We start from the raw sequence: 13,653 nt of genomic DNA, 5'->3' as shown, positions 1-13,653 counted from the left end.
TCATACCGTTGTAAAGCAATTATATTCCAATAAAGATGTTAAAAAAAAAGAAGATTCATAAGAAGGACTTTTTGACCATAACAGGTCTTTGATAAATTGCAGATCACACTGCTGAACTGGGTAAGAACTTAAAGGATCCTAATGGAAGACTTAATGGCTTCATAAAAAGTTAACAGAAAGATTGGTTACTGAGTGAACTGGTGAGTATGGTTATAATGTTTATGTGTTTTGTCTGGAATGTTACTGGTTTTGATCTGTGTTTTGCAGATATGGGGAAGCCTTTCCCCTCAAGTTGGTTATGATTTATAGCAATTTCGTAAACTACACCTGTGGGTAAAATTCAAGCATTTTTCTTTTCTCTCTCTGCCTGGTCCCTCCAGAAACTGGGGACTTTTGGGTTCGGAGCAGCCTTACCAAGTGAATGGGAAAGAGTGTCTCCTGGCATGTGCAGGAATCTCAGTATCTTGGAGACAGAGAAATCCACCAAGGCAGAGCCTGATAGCAGACCTTTGGCATGCTTTGCTGGCTTTGAGAGGACTTTTGGGAATTCAGTCTGAGACTCCTGAGGAGTTCCCCCTCAGCCAGTTTGGAGGAGGCTATGTGGTCAATTGACCACACTTATTTTGCAAACAAATTAGTTCTGATTGGCTGTGTTTGCTGGAGATGAGGGCAAACTTAGAGAGAACAATGTTATGTTTCAGTGGATGTTAAATTCTAGTTCTGTTAATTGAGGTCTGTATTTATAAAAGTTATCGTATTAGCCATACTTTTGCCCTGATGTTCTGGATGGAAGGAAAATTATCTAGTGAAATTGTCACAGAGTATAACTACTCATGAAGTGTGACACTGCTTGCTTTAAGTCTGCTACTAAAAGCACATGTATAATGCTTGTGTGACAATTGGGTATAAGTGATAAAATATATGACCTATAAAGTGTTTCCCGATTAACATACCTCTGAGCCTGTTCACGAGGTCTGATTAGTTTTTCCCCAGCATGAATGGCTAGGCGAATATAAAGGAGGATTAGCACCGAGGGACACAATCTGAACCTGGGGTAGGAGTCAGCACCCCAGCATTGAGGGATGGATATTTTGATCATCAATGCTTTCTATTGAAAGATTTGCAATCAAAAGGGGAAATGATGGGAAAATCTGCACATATTGAGGTCTGGGGAAGTCAGAAGGCTTATACTCGGTTGAACTTAAATTTTACTGACCAGAGCAGCCTGTTTTTTGGCCTTTCAGACATACGTTGTACATCTGCTTTGTCCATTGAGGAGGGGAATGCATTTGAAAGTCAAAATGGAGTAGCTGAGGTTCAGACAACCAAGGGGAAACTAGGTGGCCATTGTATACATGATGTTGGACATGCTCTTGTATTACTGAACACTCGAGTTTTCTGAACTGTATTGCAGACCAGGACAAAAACCACAGGCGGGGGTGGTATTATCTCTGAATGCAGTTACTGCTTGTATTTTGCTTAATTGTCACGATCTCCCCTGTGTTGTGCCTGTTAGACGTCTTACACTTCATCCCTAGCCTGAGTGGAGGAAATCTATTTGAGGACTGAGCAGCAACACTGGCCTCACTGTGAAATGAGTCTAATTGCTGGGTCTACAGTGAGATGCTGTTGTCATCCTCCTCTGGACTTCCATGAAAAATCAACCTGGCTACTGTGACTAGTGAGGAAAAGACATCCTATATGCCAATACATCAGAAGGACCCCTGTCAGTATATGTTAATGTACAATTGACTGCCCATGAGCCCCTCTGGGCTATGCTGTGTGGAATGGAATAGGCTGTCTTCTGAACACACAAGTCCAACTAGTGGGATTAATTGTTTTTTGTTTGGAAAGACCTAATGGGTCCACCCCTAATGGCACTCAACATAACATGGGGTGACAGATCTGTACTGTGCCTGCTGACTCCTGGCTAGGTCACCAGAATGTTTCTTTTTTTTTTTTTCTGCGGTACGCGGGCTTCTCACTGTTGTGGCCTCTCCCAGTCGCGGAGCACAGGCTCCAGACGCGCAGGCTCAGCGGCCATGGCTCACGGGCCCAGCCCCTCCGCGGCACGTGGGATCGTCCTGGACCGAGGCACGAACTCGTGTCCCCTGCATCGGCAGGCAGACTCCCAACCACTGCGCCACCAGGGAAGCCCCAGAATGTTTCTTTTAAAGTCGGGCCTTCCCCTCCCCATAGGGGTGGCTCTGGGTTTGTGAAAAACAGGGGTGACCTGTCTGTATTGTATTTGTGGCATCTGGTTGCAGCGCCCCCTATATACTTGACCCCAGGGATATCATGGAAGAGGGGCGGACCAAGATGGTAAGGGTCGTGCAGGGTTAGTAGGAGTAGAGTGTATGGTCAGGCCATTCAAGATGGCTGCTCTCTTGCTCTCTGTACATCCCCTGCCCAACCAGTGCCTGCTTCACCTACACCCTACTCACATGACTGACCTTCCTGCATACTTGTCCCAAGCCCCAGCTAGTAATTGTTCTTATCAAAGGGGCAGTGAGGGGCTTGCCCCTCTTCTGGTTTCCTTGGTAACTAATGAGCCCACCCAACGTCAATTCCCCTATAACTGGCAATCTCCCTCCTCCCACCCTCCCCAGCTCCCCACCCCTCCTCTGGGAGTGAAGACTGCCACCACAGTGGGGTGTCTCTCCAGGACCTTGCTTCAGACATGTAACCTCCCCCATTCATTAACCATTGATGTCTCTGAAAAAAATAAATGAAAATAAAAGTCTAATTCTGACTGGTTGTGTCACTTAATGATTTATTTATCGCCCTAGTAATAATATTTTAAAACTATAATATTTTAAAAATATATAAATACTCATGAGTTTCTCTTTAGACTGAAGAGGATTATTGATGCCGCCTTCATCTTCCATACGAATGAGGAAAGCTTTACCTTGTATATCTGCTGCATTGCTGTTTTAAGTAAAAATTTGAGAGTTTGTGTCTCATTAAACAGAAAAAAAAATGGTGTTGTAAAATAAATGATTAAATTTTGGGAAAAGGGAGCACTGAGGCCAGTGACTCCATGATAGGGTCAAGTATGAGCCAGCAAAAGGTTAAGCAAGATTAACCTCCAGGGCTTCCCTGGTGGCGCAGTGGTTGAGAGTCTGCCTGCCAATGCAGGGGACACGGGTTCGTGCCCCGGTCCGGGAGGATCCCACATGCCACGGAGCGGCTGGGCCCGTGAGCCATGGCCGCTGAGCCGCCTGCACGTCTGGAGCCTGTGCTCCGCAACAGGGGAGGCCACAACAGTGAGAGGCCCACGTACCGCAAAAAAAAAAAAAAAAAAAAAAAAAAGATGAACCTCCAGGTGGGTTTTGCTGGGGTACCTGCCTATCTGCAATCTGGCTCTAACCATTTGAGACCTAACTTCACTAAGATCTGAAAATCTACCCAGCCATTGTAAAAATAAAACAAAATGTTTTTTAATTTTTAAATTTTGTTTTAGACTTACAGGAAAGTTACAAAGTTGGTACAGAAAGCTTCTGTATACCCCTCACTCACTTTCTCATTGTGTTAGCATCTTATCTATGGTTCATTTGTCACAGCTAAGGAACCAACCTTAGGACACTACTGTTGGGACTTCCCTGGTGGCGCCATGGTTAAGAATCCGCCAGCCAATGCAGGGGACATGGGTTCAATCCCTGCTCCAGGAAGACCCCACATGCCATGGAGCAACTAAGCCTGTGCACCACAACTACTGAGCCTGTGCTCTACAGCCTGCGAGCCACAACTACTGAGCCCACATGCCGCAACTACTGAGCCCTCATGCTGCAACGACTGAAGCCCGTGCGCCTAGAGCCCATGCTCTGCAACAAGAGAAGCCACCGCAGTGAGAAGCCCGCACACCGCAACAAAGAGGAGCCCCCACTCACCACAACTAGAGAAAGCCTGCACGCAGCAACGAAGACCCAATGCAGCCAAAAATGAATCAAAATAAATAAATATTTCTTTAAAAAGCACACTTTTTAAAAAAAATTTTATTTTTATTAGTCTCTGCTTTACAACAAAGTGAATCAGTCATACATATACATCTGTTCCCACATCCCCTCCCTCCTGCGTCTCCCTCCCTCCCACCCTCCCCATCCCACCCCTCCAGGCGGCCACAAAGCACCGAGACGATCCCCCCGCGCCACGCGGCCACCCCCCACCAACCATCCACCCCACGCCCGGCAGTGTATACACGTCCATGCCTCTCCCCCGCCCCGTCACAGCCCCCCCATATCCCCAAGCCCACCCCCAGTAGGTCTGTGTCTCTATTCCTGTTTTACCCCTAAGTTCTTCATGACATTTTTTTTCTTAAATTCCATATATATATGTTAGCATACAGTATTTGTCTTTCTCTTTCTGACTTACTTCACTCTGTATGACAGACTCTAGGTCTATCCACCTCATTACAAATAGCTCAGTTTCGTTTCTTTTTATGGCTGAGTAATATTCCATTGTATATATGTGCCACATCTTCTTTATCCATTCATCCGATGATGGACACTTGGGTTGTTTCCATCTCCGGGCTATTGTGAATAGAGCTGCAATGAACATTTTGGTACATGTCTCTTTTTGAATTATGGTTTTCTCAGGGTATATGCCTAGTAGTGGGATTGCTGGGTCATATGGTAGTTCTATTTTTAGTTTTTTAAGGAACCTCCATACTGTTCTCCATAGTGGCTGTACCAATTCACATTCCCACCAGCAGTGCAAGAGCGTTCCCTTTTCTCCACACCCTCTCCAGCATTTATTGTTTCTAGATTTCTTGATGATGGCCATTCTGACTGCTGTGAGATGATTATCTCATTGTAGTTTTGATTTGCATTTCTCTAATGATTAATGATGTTGAGCATCCTTTCATGTGTTTGTTGGCAGTCTGTATATCTTCTTTGGAGAAATGCCTATTTAAGTCTTCTGCCCATTTTTGGATTGGGTTGTTTGTTTTTTTGCTATTGAGCTGCATGAGCTGCTTATAAATTTTGGAGATTAATCCTTTGTCAGTTTAAAAAGCACACTACTCTTAATTAAACTCCACACTTTATTTGAGTTTCTTAGTTTTTCCCTAATGTCCTTTTTTTATTGTTCCAGGATCTCATCCAAGATACCACATTACATTCAATAGTCATGTCTCCTTAGCTTCCTTTAGTCTGTGACAGTTCTCAGACTTTGTTTCTGGTGACCTTGACAGTTTTGATGAGGACTAGTCAGGCATTTTGTACAATGCCCCTCAATTTGGGTTTGTCTGATGTTTTTCTCATAATTGGACTGGAGTTATGGGTTTTTCAGAGGAAGACCACAGGGGCTAAGAGTCATTCTCATCACATCATATCAAGGACATAGGCTCTCAATGTGACTTATCACTGATGATGTTAACTTTGGTCACCTGAGGTAGTGCTTGCTAGTTTTCTCCACTGTAAAGTTACTTTTCCCCTCTCTTCATGTCAGTAAGTGCAGCCCACACTCAAAGGATGGAGATTGAAGATACACCTCCTCGAAAGCAAGGAAATCTACATAAACTATCCAGAATTTTTTTCCATTTCCTGGTGCAATGCTTTAAATATCTTTTAAATTTAAATTTAATTTAAATTGTTTTAATTAGCATACGAAGTATATTAGTTTCAGGTGTACAATGTAGTGATTTGATATTTTTATACATTATGAAATGATTATTACAATAAGTCCAGTTACCATCATCACCATACGAAGGTATTACAATATTCTTGACTATATTCCCTATGCTGTACATTACATCCCTAGGACTTATTCATTCTTTTTTTTTTTTTTTTTTTTTTTTTTTTTTGCGGTATGCGGGCCTCTCACTGTTGTGGCCTCCCCCGTTGCGGAGCACAGGCTCCGGACGCGCAGGCTCAGCAGCCATGGCTCACGGGCCCAGCCGCTCCGCAGCATATGGGATCCTCCCAGACCGGGGCACGAACCCGTATCCCCTGCATCGGCAGGCGGACTCTCAACCACTTGCGCCACCAGGGAGGCCCCGACTTATTCATTCTTTAAATGGAAGTTTGTACCTCTTAATCCCCTTTACCTATTTTGCCATCCCCCAACCTCTCTCCCCTCAGGCAACCACCAGGTTGCTCTCTGTATCTGAGTCTGTTTCTGTTTTGTTTGTTCATTTGTTTTTTAGATTCAACAAAGAAGTGAGATTCAAACTCAGCCTGTTGGCAAAGATGCAGTTAATGAAGTGGCTATTAAACCCATGGGTGAAACCTCTGAATCAATTAAGTTGGCAGTGGATAAATTATTTCAGTGGACAAAATGGCTCAGAGAAAAGAGCTTGAATACATGGGTCTCCTATGGAAGCCTGCTAAGTTCAAGGTACATGGACTTAAATCTAAAGAGAGAAGTATATTTCAAAAAGAATTCTAGGTATTGACACGTGGAGTTAACTGGAACCAAATAGATTCAAACAACACTAACAAAAAATGTTTTCGAGAAAGTTAAATTGCCAGAGAATCATTGACTAAAAAGCCAAAAACTGTGACTTCCTGAGACTTGAAACAAACCTTGGTCCCCCATCATTCTAGGGGCAGGTGATATGTTGAGGAAGCTGCTCAGCATGCAGGGAGAGAATGGTTCCCAATTTCCTCTTTAAATGTGGCAGAAGAAGATGATGCAAAGGGAGGACCTCTCTGAGGGTGAAACCAAGAACCTTGGGGAGTAATGGACAGGGGAACCACTTACTGGGAGCAAAACTGATCAAAGTACACTCTCCTCCCCAGGTCAGAAGTCCAAGTCAATGTCTGCCTGACCAGACAAATTTCAGAATTTTTATGGATCAGTGACTATCCTGTGCCTCCCATTCTTCCCCTGTCTGAACGGGAGGATTTACTGAGGTTATCCACTTACTGTTTCACATTGCATAGTGTGTATGTGTTGTGTTGGGGGTGGGGGAGGGTAGATAACTTAAATCTCCACAAAGAGTCCTCTCCAGACCTAATATGAAGACTATCACAATATCAGGACTTAGTCTATCATGGGACATCCCACTGGGATGGAATTTTTGAGTTGTTTTCTTTAGGGATGGAGGTGTATCTTGAATATGAAAGGAAGAGAAGTGAATCTTTGTGAGCAAATACTTGTGATGTATTGTAGTCTTTTCCAAAATATTGTCTGTCCCTCCTTGGGTTAGGATTACACTTACTGCCCCATTGAAATCAAACTTGGCCGTTTGATTTGCTTTGGCCAATTAAATATGAGAAGTGATGTGTGCTACTCTGAGCAAAAGCTCTAAGACCATCATGTAGTTTCTCCTTGCTCTTGTCTCCTTCTGCCACAAGACTGGTGATGTCTCAGATGGGGTTCTTCTGGCAGCCTGGATTCCCACATGCGAAGGATGTGAAGCAGAGGCAAGGTGAACCCCAACAGACCTGCAGTGTAAGTGAGAAACAAAATGTTTGTTGTAAGCCACTGAGATTTGGGGATGGTTTGTTCCGGCACCATGACCTGGCCTCTATTACTTACCATGTGAAGCATGTCAAGTGATGCAGAGCAAATGGAAGGGGTCTTGGACTTTGTTGACTTCTCAGAGGAATAACCCATCATTTCTTACTTCTTTATGAGAAATACACTTCTAATTTCTCTAAGCCATTGTCAATTTGAGTTTTCTGCAAAAGCATCAGAACCAACATCCAAACACACGCCAACTTTACCCTCATCTCCTTTCATGCTAAACCATGGGGCTCTCCTTCCCCCTCTTACTCATCCTCGGTAGTGAAATACCTTTGTTCATATATCAACTTATGTCTGCCACACTACGTATCTTTCTTAGGTCTACAGAGTCTGCTATATCCTCTCACATCACGTTGCAGGTTGAGTTCTCAAAAAGCAGACGCTGAGCTGCAGTTTCAGGTGCAAGATGTTTATGACAGAGCAGCACCCTGAATAGAATGGGAGGAAGCAGAATTGGGCAGAGAAAGCAGTTGAACGGGGATGCAGCCCTCAACAAACCTTAGCCAACCTGGCAGGATGCTGTGCAGTGAATTTTGCCCAACAGAGTTGTCCTGCATTGAGCTGAATGTTTGAGACTTTATATTGTCCATAACTCATTTTCCAGTTGTCAGTTGTAGATTGTGAGTCTGGGAGTGGTTTGTGACCCCAAGCAATGCAGCTCATTGCAGCTGAGGCAGGCCTTGAAGGAGCTGACATTTAGAGGCTGGTCTGCCGACTGCCCTCTCCAAATCTGGGCAGGAAACCTTCCTTGAAGGGAGATCTGGGTGGTGCATCCTCCATGTCTACCACACCCCACCTTCCTACAACCTCCTTTTATTCTCTTATGTGTAAAGCTGCAATGATCTCTTTCCCCAAATGTACTTCTGATCTATTCTGCTGTTCATGGCATCAATCACATGTACAATGTATTTCATGTAGTTTTTCTTTTTTTTTTTCTTTTTTCTTTTGTGGTACGCGGGCCTCTCACTGTTGTGGCCTCTCCCGTTGCGGAGCACAGGCTCCGGATGTGCAGGCTCAGCGGTCATGGCTCACGGGCCCAGCTGCTCCGCGGCATGTGGGATCTTCCCGGACCAGGGCACGAACCCGCGTCCCCTGCATCAGCAGGCGGACTCTCAACCACTGCACCACCAGGGAAGCCCTCATGTAGTTTTTTTTTTTTTTTTTTTCTTTTTGCAGTATGCGGGCCTCTCACTGTTGTGGCCTCTCCCGTTGCAGAGCACAGGCTCCGGATGCGCAGGCCCAGCGGCCATGGCTCACGGGCCCAGCCGCTCCGCGGCACGTGGGATCCTCCCAGACCGGGGCACGAACCCGCATCCCCTGCATCGGCAGGCGGACTCCCAACCACTGCGCCACCAGGGAGGCCCGCCCTCATGTAGTTTTAAAGACCAGGATGCAGTTGTCTTTATATGCTGGAGAATCTATATAATCCAAAATTCTACAGTACCTGTTTTTACTCTTTTTCTTTCCTCTATATTCAATACAAGGGGAAGGGAGGGAGGGTCAAAGTGTTTTGTTCAATTTCTTTTACTTTTTAGCAGAGAAATGCTATCCGTTTGCAATCTGAATGTCCCTAGGTTCTCCAGCTATCCGTGTCACTGAGATTTTTGATGCCCACCTGATATTGTCAACTCTCATTATGTGTAAATACAGAAAGTTTGGTCTGTTATCTAGTTTCCGTGCATTAAGATTTCTGAGAGTGCCAGAAATGCTTCCATGCACCACAGATCTCTTCCGGTCCTCTCCTCTCACTTTTCGCTCTGGACTGCTGTTCCAAGACCTCGGCCGGTTACCTCCTTGATTGACATGACAGCTCTTCCAAGCTCTGCCCCCTCCATGCTCCTCTGTATCCCAAGAAGAAAAAGGTCTCTTCCTTCATCTCCCAAGTTACAGGAAACATCAGGCCCTAATTTTAGCAAAACATAGTAAAGGTTTGCTTATGGTGAAAGGCAAATATTTAAAATTAGATGTTAGATATCACTGTGTCCAGAGTCCTTTGACCACAGATTATCCTGATGGCTTTTTTCCTCCTTGTCTCCACGCCTCCTTCTACTGCCATTTTTTCCGCTGAAACATTTGAGAGTAAGCTGCAGACATGATACTCCTTTACTGCCAGTACTTCAGGGGTGTTTCCTAAAAATAAGGACATTCACAGCACAATAATCAAAATCAGGAAATTAACACTGATATAATACTCCGATCTAATCTATAAACCTTATTTGACTTTTATCAATTGTGCCATAAATGTCTTTACGGCAAAAAAAAAAAAATTCTGGTCTAGGATTCAATGTAGGATCACACATTACATTTAGTTTTCATGTTTCTTGTTTTTTTTAATAGCCATTCTTTTAATGTATTTATTTATTTATTTATTTTTGGCTGTGTCAGGTCTTAGTTGTGACACGTGGGATCTTCGTTGCAGCGCACACGCTCTTCGTAGTGGCGCATGGGCTTAGTTGCCCCGCAGCATGTGGGATCTTAGTTCCCTGACCAGGGATCAACCCTAGTTCTCTGCATTGGAAAGCGGACTCTTTGCCTGTGGACCACCAGGGAAGTCCCTAGTTTTCATGTTGCTTAACCTCTTTTAGTCTGGAACAGTTCCCCAGTCTTTGCCTTTGATGACCTTGCCACTATTGAAGAGTTTAGGCCTGTCATTGTGGAGGATGTCTCTCAATTCAGGTTATGCAAAGGTTATAGAAGTGCTTTTTTTTTTTTTTTTTTTGCAGTACGCGGGCCTCTCACTGTTGTGGCCTTTCCCGTTGCGGAGCACAGGCTCCGGACACGCAGGCTCAGCGGCCATGGCTCACAGGACCAGCTGCTCCGTGGCATGTGGGATCTTCCCGGACCGGGGCACGAACCCGTGTCTCCTGCATCGGCAGGCGGACTCTCAACCACTGCGCCACCAGGGAAGCCCCTATAGAAGTGCTTTTTGTCCTTCTCAGTGCATTATATCAGAAGACCCATGATATTGATTTATCCCATTACTGATGATGCTAACTTTGATCACTTGGATAAGGTGATGTCTGCCAGTTTCTCCACTGTAAATTTACAATTTTTCCCATGTATAATTAATAAATATCTTGTGGGGGTGTTTTTACTTCTTAAAACATAATATTTAAGATTTTTCCTATTAAAAAGTAATTATTTAAGAGAGTTCAAAGGAGTGATATTATACAACTACACTCTTTGGCTCCACAATGCAAATAAATTAGAAATTAGTAGTTAAATAGTAACTATAAAAACCTTCATAGGTTTGGGAATTTTAAAAAAACATTTAAAAGTAACTCATCAATAAAAGTAGAAATTCTATAAACATTATACATAATGAATTATCAATAAAATACTTTCCCTCAATTATCACAAGTTTTTCTTTTTTTTTACACAGGAGAACATCAAACAAAAGTTTAATGACATGTATACATTGGAAAGATCCAGAAAAATGTAGTAACTCTATCACAGCAGATTCTAAGAAACAAGTTTAAGGAAGAGAGAGTTTCGATATTACACAAACTCCCCACAAGAACAGAAAAAGTGGAAACACTGCCTAACCAATTTTATGATGTTAGCATACTCTTTTTTAATCCCTTTATTTTGCATACTTCTTTCTAGCAATTTCCTGGATTTACTTTTTTTTTTTAATTGAAGTATAGTTGGTTTACAATGTTGTGTTAGTTTCTGGAGTACAGCAAAATGATTCAGTTATATTATATATATATATATATATATATATATATATATATATACACACACATACATATATATATTCTTTTTCAGATTCTTTTCTATTATAGGTATTGAATATAGTTCCCTGTGCTTATACAGTAGGTCCTTGTTGTTTATCTATTTTATATATAGTAATGTATAATTAATCCCAAACTCTTAAGTTATCCCTCTCCCACTCCTTTCCCCCTTGGTAACCATAACATTGTTTTCTATGTCTGTGAGACTGTTTCTGTTTTGTAAATAAGTTCATTTGTATAATTTTTTTTAGATTCCACATATAAGTGATATCATATGATTTTTGTCTTTGTCTGACTTACTTCACACGATATGATAATCTCTAGGTCCATCCATGTTGCTGCAAATGGCATTATTTCATCCCTTTTTTAAATGGCTGAGTAGTATTCCATTATATATATACACCACATCTTCTTTATCCATTCATTTGTGTTCATCTGTTGATGGACACTTAGGTTGCGTCCATATCTTGGCTATTGTAAATACTGCTGCGATGAACATTGGCTAGCATAATCTCAATAACCAATTGGATAAGTAAAATATGAGAGGAGTTCGTGCCCCGGTCTGGGAAGATCCCACATGCCGCGGAGCGGCTGGGCCCGTGAGCCATGGCCCCTGAGCCTGCGCGTCCGGAGCCTGTGCTCCGCATTGGGAGAGGCCGCAACAGTGAGAGGCCCGCGTACCGCAAAAAAAAAAAAAAAAATATATGAGAGGAAAGTTGCAGATCATCACTATTCAATGTCTAGATGAAAAAAATTCTAAATAAAATTTTAGCAAGCCAAATCCAACAAAATCTAAAAATGATAATACATCATGACCCAGGCGGTTTAAATCAGGAATTTATTTTTTCTTCCAGTTTTATTGCACAAAAGATGTGCAAGATCCTTATGGAAAACTGTATATAACTTTATTGTGAGACATTGAAGAAAATGTAATTAAGTATAGGATATATTATGTCCATGTATCAGAAATTGTAATCTCATAAAGATGTCATTGTCTCCAAACTGATCTACAGATATTTGCAGCACATACAACCAAAAAAAACAAAACAAAAACAAAAAACAGTAAGAACTATAATGATCGGAAAAATAAATAAATAAGCGTCTGAAAATATCAAACGTTGCAAAGTCCTTAGAAAACGAGAAAAAGAGCCCCAAGAAGAATACACATAATATTGTTCCAGTTACTATAGGTGCATAACAAATTATCCCAAAACTCAGTCGCATAAAATAACCATACATGGGGACTTCCCCGGCGGTCCAGTGGTTAAGACTCCGCATCTCCACTGCAGAGGGAGCCGGCTGGATCCCCAGTCGGGGAACTAAGATCCCACAGGCCGTGCTGCGCGGCCAAAAATTTAAAAAAAAAAAAAAAAAAAAAAAAAGAAAAGATTAAAAATATATATAACCATACTCACGGATCCTGTGAGCCCAGAATACGGACAGGGGACAGTGGGGAAGTCTTCTCTCTGTTCCATTCATTTTCAACTGGCTTGAAGGTTGGGGTTGGAATCCTCTGAAGGTTCTGTCAGTCACAGGTCTGCGGTTGATGGTAGAAGACTTCAGTAGCTCAGCGTTCCTTAGGCATCCCTCCCTCCTTCTCTCCCCCTCCCTCCTTCTCTTTCTCTCTGTTTTAGAACAAAGTTTCTGTGCGTTTCAAAGTCTGTGGGTTCTGAAGACAGGTTTTAGACCTGATGGGCTGCGGAAATATCCATTACCACAATTACCATAAAAAAGGGGCCCCCAGAAAAGTAAAGTGTCAGGAAAGCTTTATGTCCTGAGAGAAGCCATTGGAGCCAGCTCTGGACTCATTATCCCAGATGGCCCCAAGGTGCTCCTTATACCACGAGGGGTTGTGTGTCCGAATCTGCCTCCCGCGGAGCAGACCGCTCTTCTCCCCTTTCGTCCTTTCGGTGCACTAACAGCTCTCGCCCGGTCCCCAGAGGCTACTGCGCTTTTAGTCCACGGGACGGTAGTACGGCTCGACCAATGAGAGCAGAGCTGGAAAGTCCCGAGTAGGATAACCCCGTCAGAAGCTCTGATCCTTCTTCAGTTGTGAGGGGCCAAAAACAGCGCCAGTGGCGTGAAAGCTCAGGGGAGCTTCACAGCGCGCGGGGGCACCTCCTGAAAAGTTGACTGGCTGCCGCTCTAAAGGGCTGGAAGGGCCGCCCGCCGCTCGGGAAGCCAGTGCGCCAAAGGACCCGGACCTGGGTCCGCTTAGCTGGTGTAGAGCGCGCGGACGGGGACCGGAAGACGGGCTTCGCCCACTTCTTTCTTTCTTTGTTTGTTTTCTTTACATGCGCTTCGTTCCTTTGGTCTTACCGTGCAGAACATAGAAAATACAGATAACTACGAAAGGAGAAATCTCCCTCCACCACTCTGAGACACGAGTTTAAAGCCCAGTCGGTTCGCGCGGCAAGTTTCGGGGGAGGGGCTACGTCACCATTGG

Source organism: Mesoplodon densirostris, chromosome 18 (genome assembly GCF_025265405.1).
Source record: "Mesoplodon densirostris isolate mMesDen1 chromosome 18, mMesDen1 primary haplotype, whole genome shotgun sequence".
Taxonomy (NCBI): Eukaryota; Metazoa; Chordata; class Mammalia; order Artiodactyla; family Ziphiidae; genus Mesoplodon; species Mesoplodon densirostris.
Note: the sequence above shows the minus strand (reverse complement) of the source record.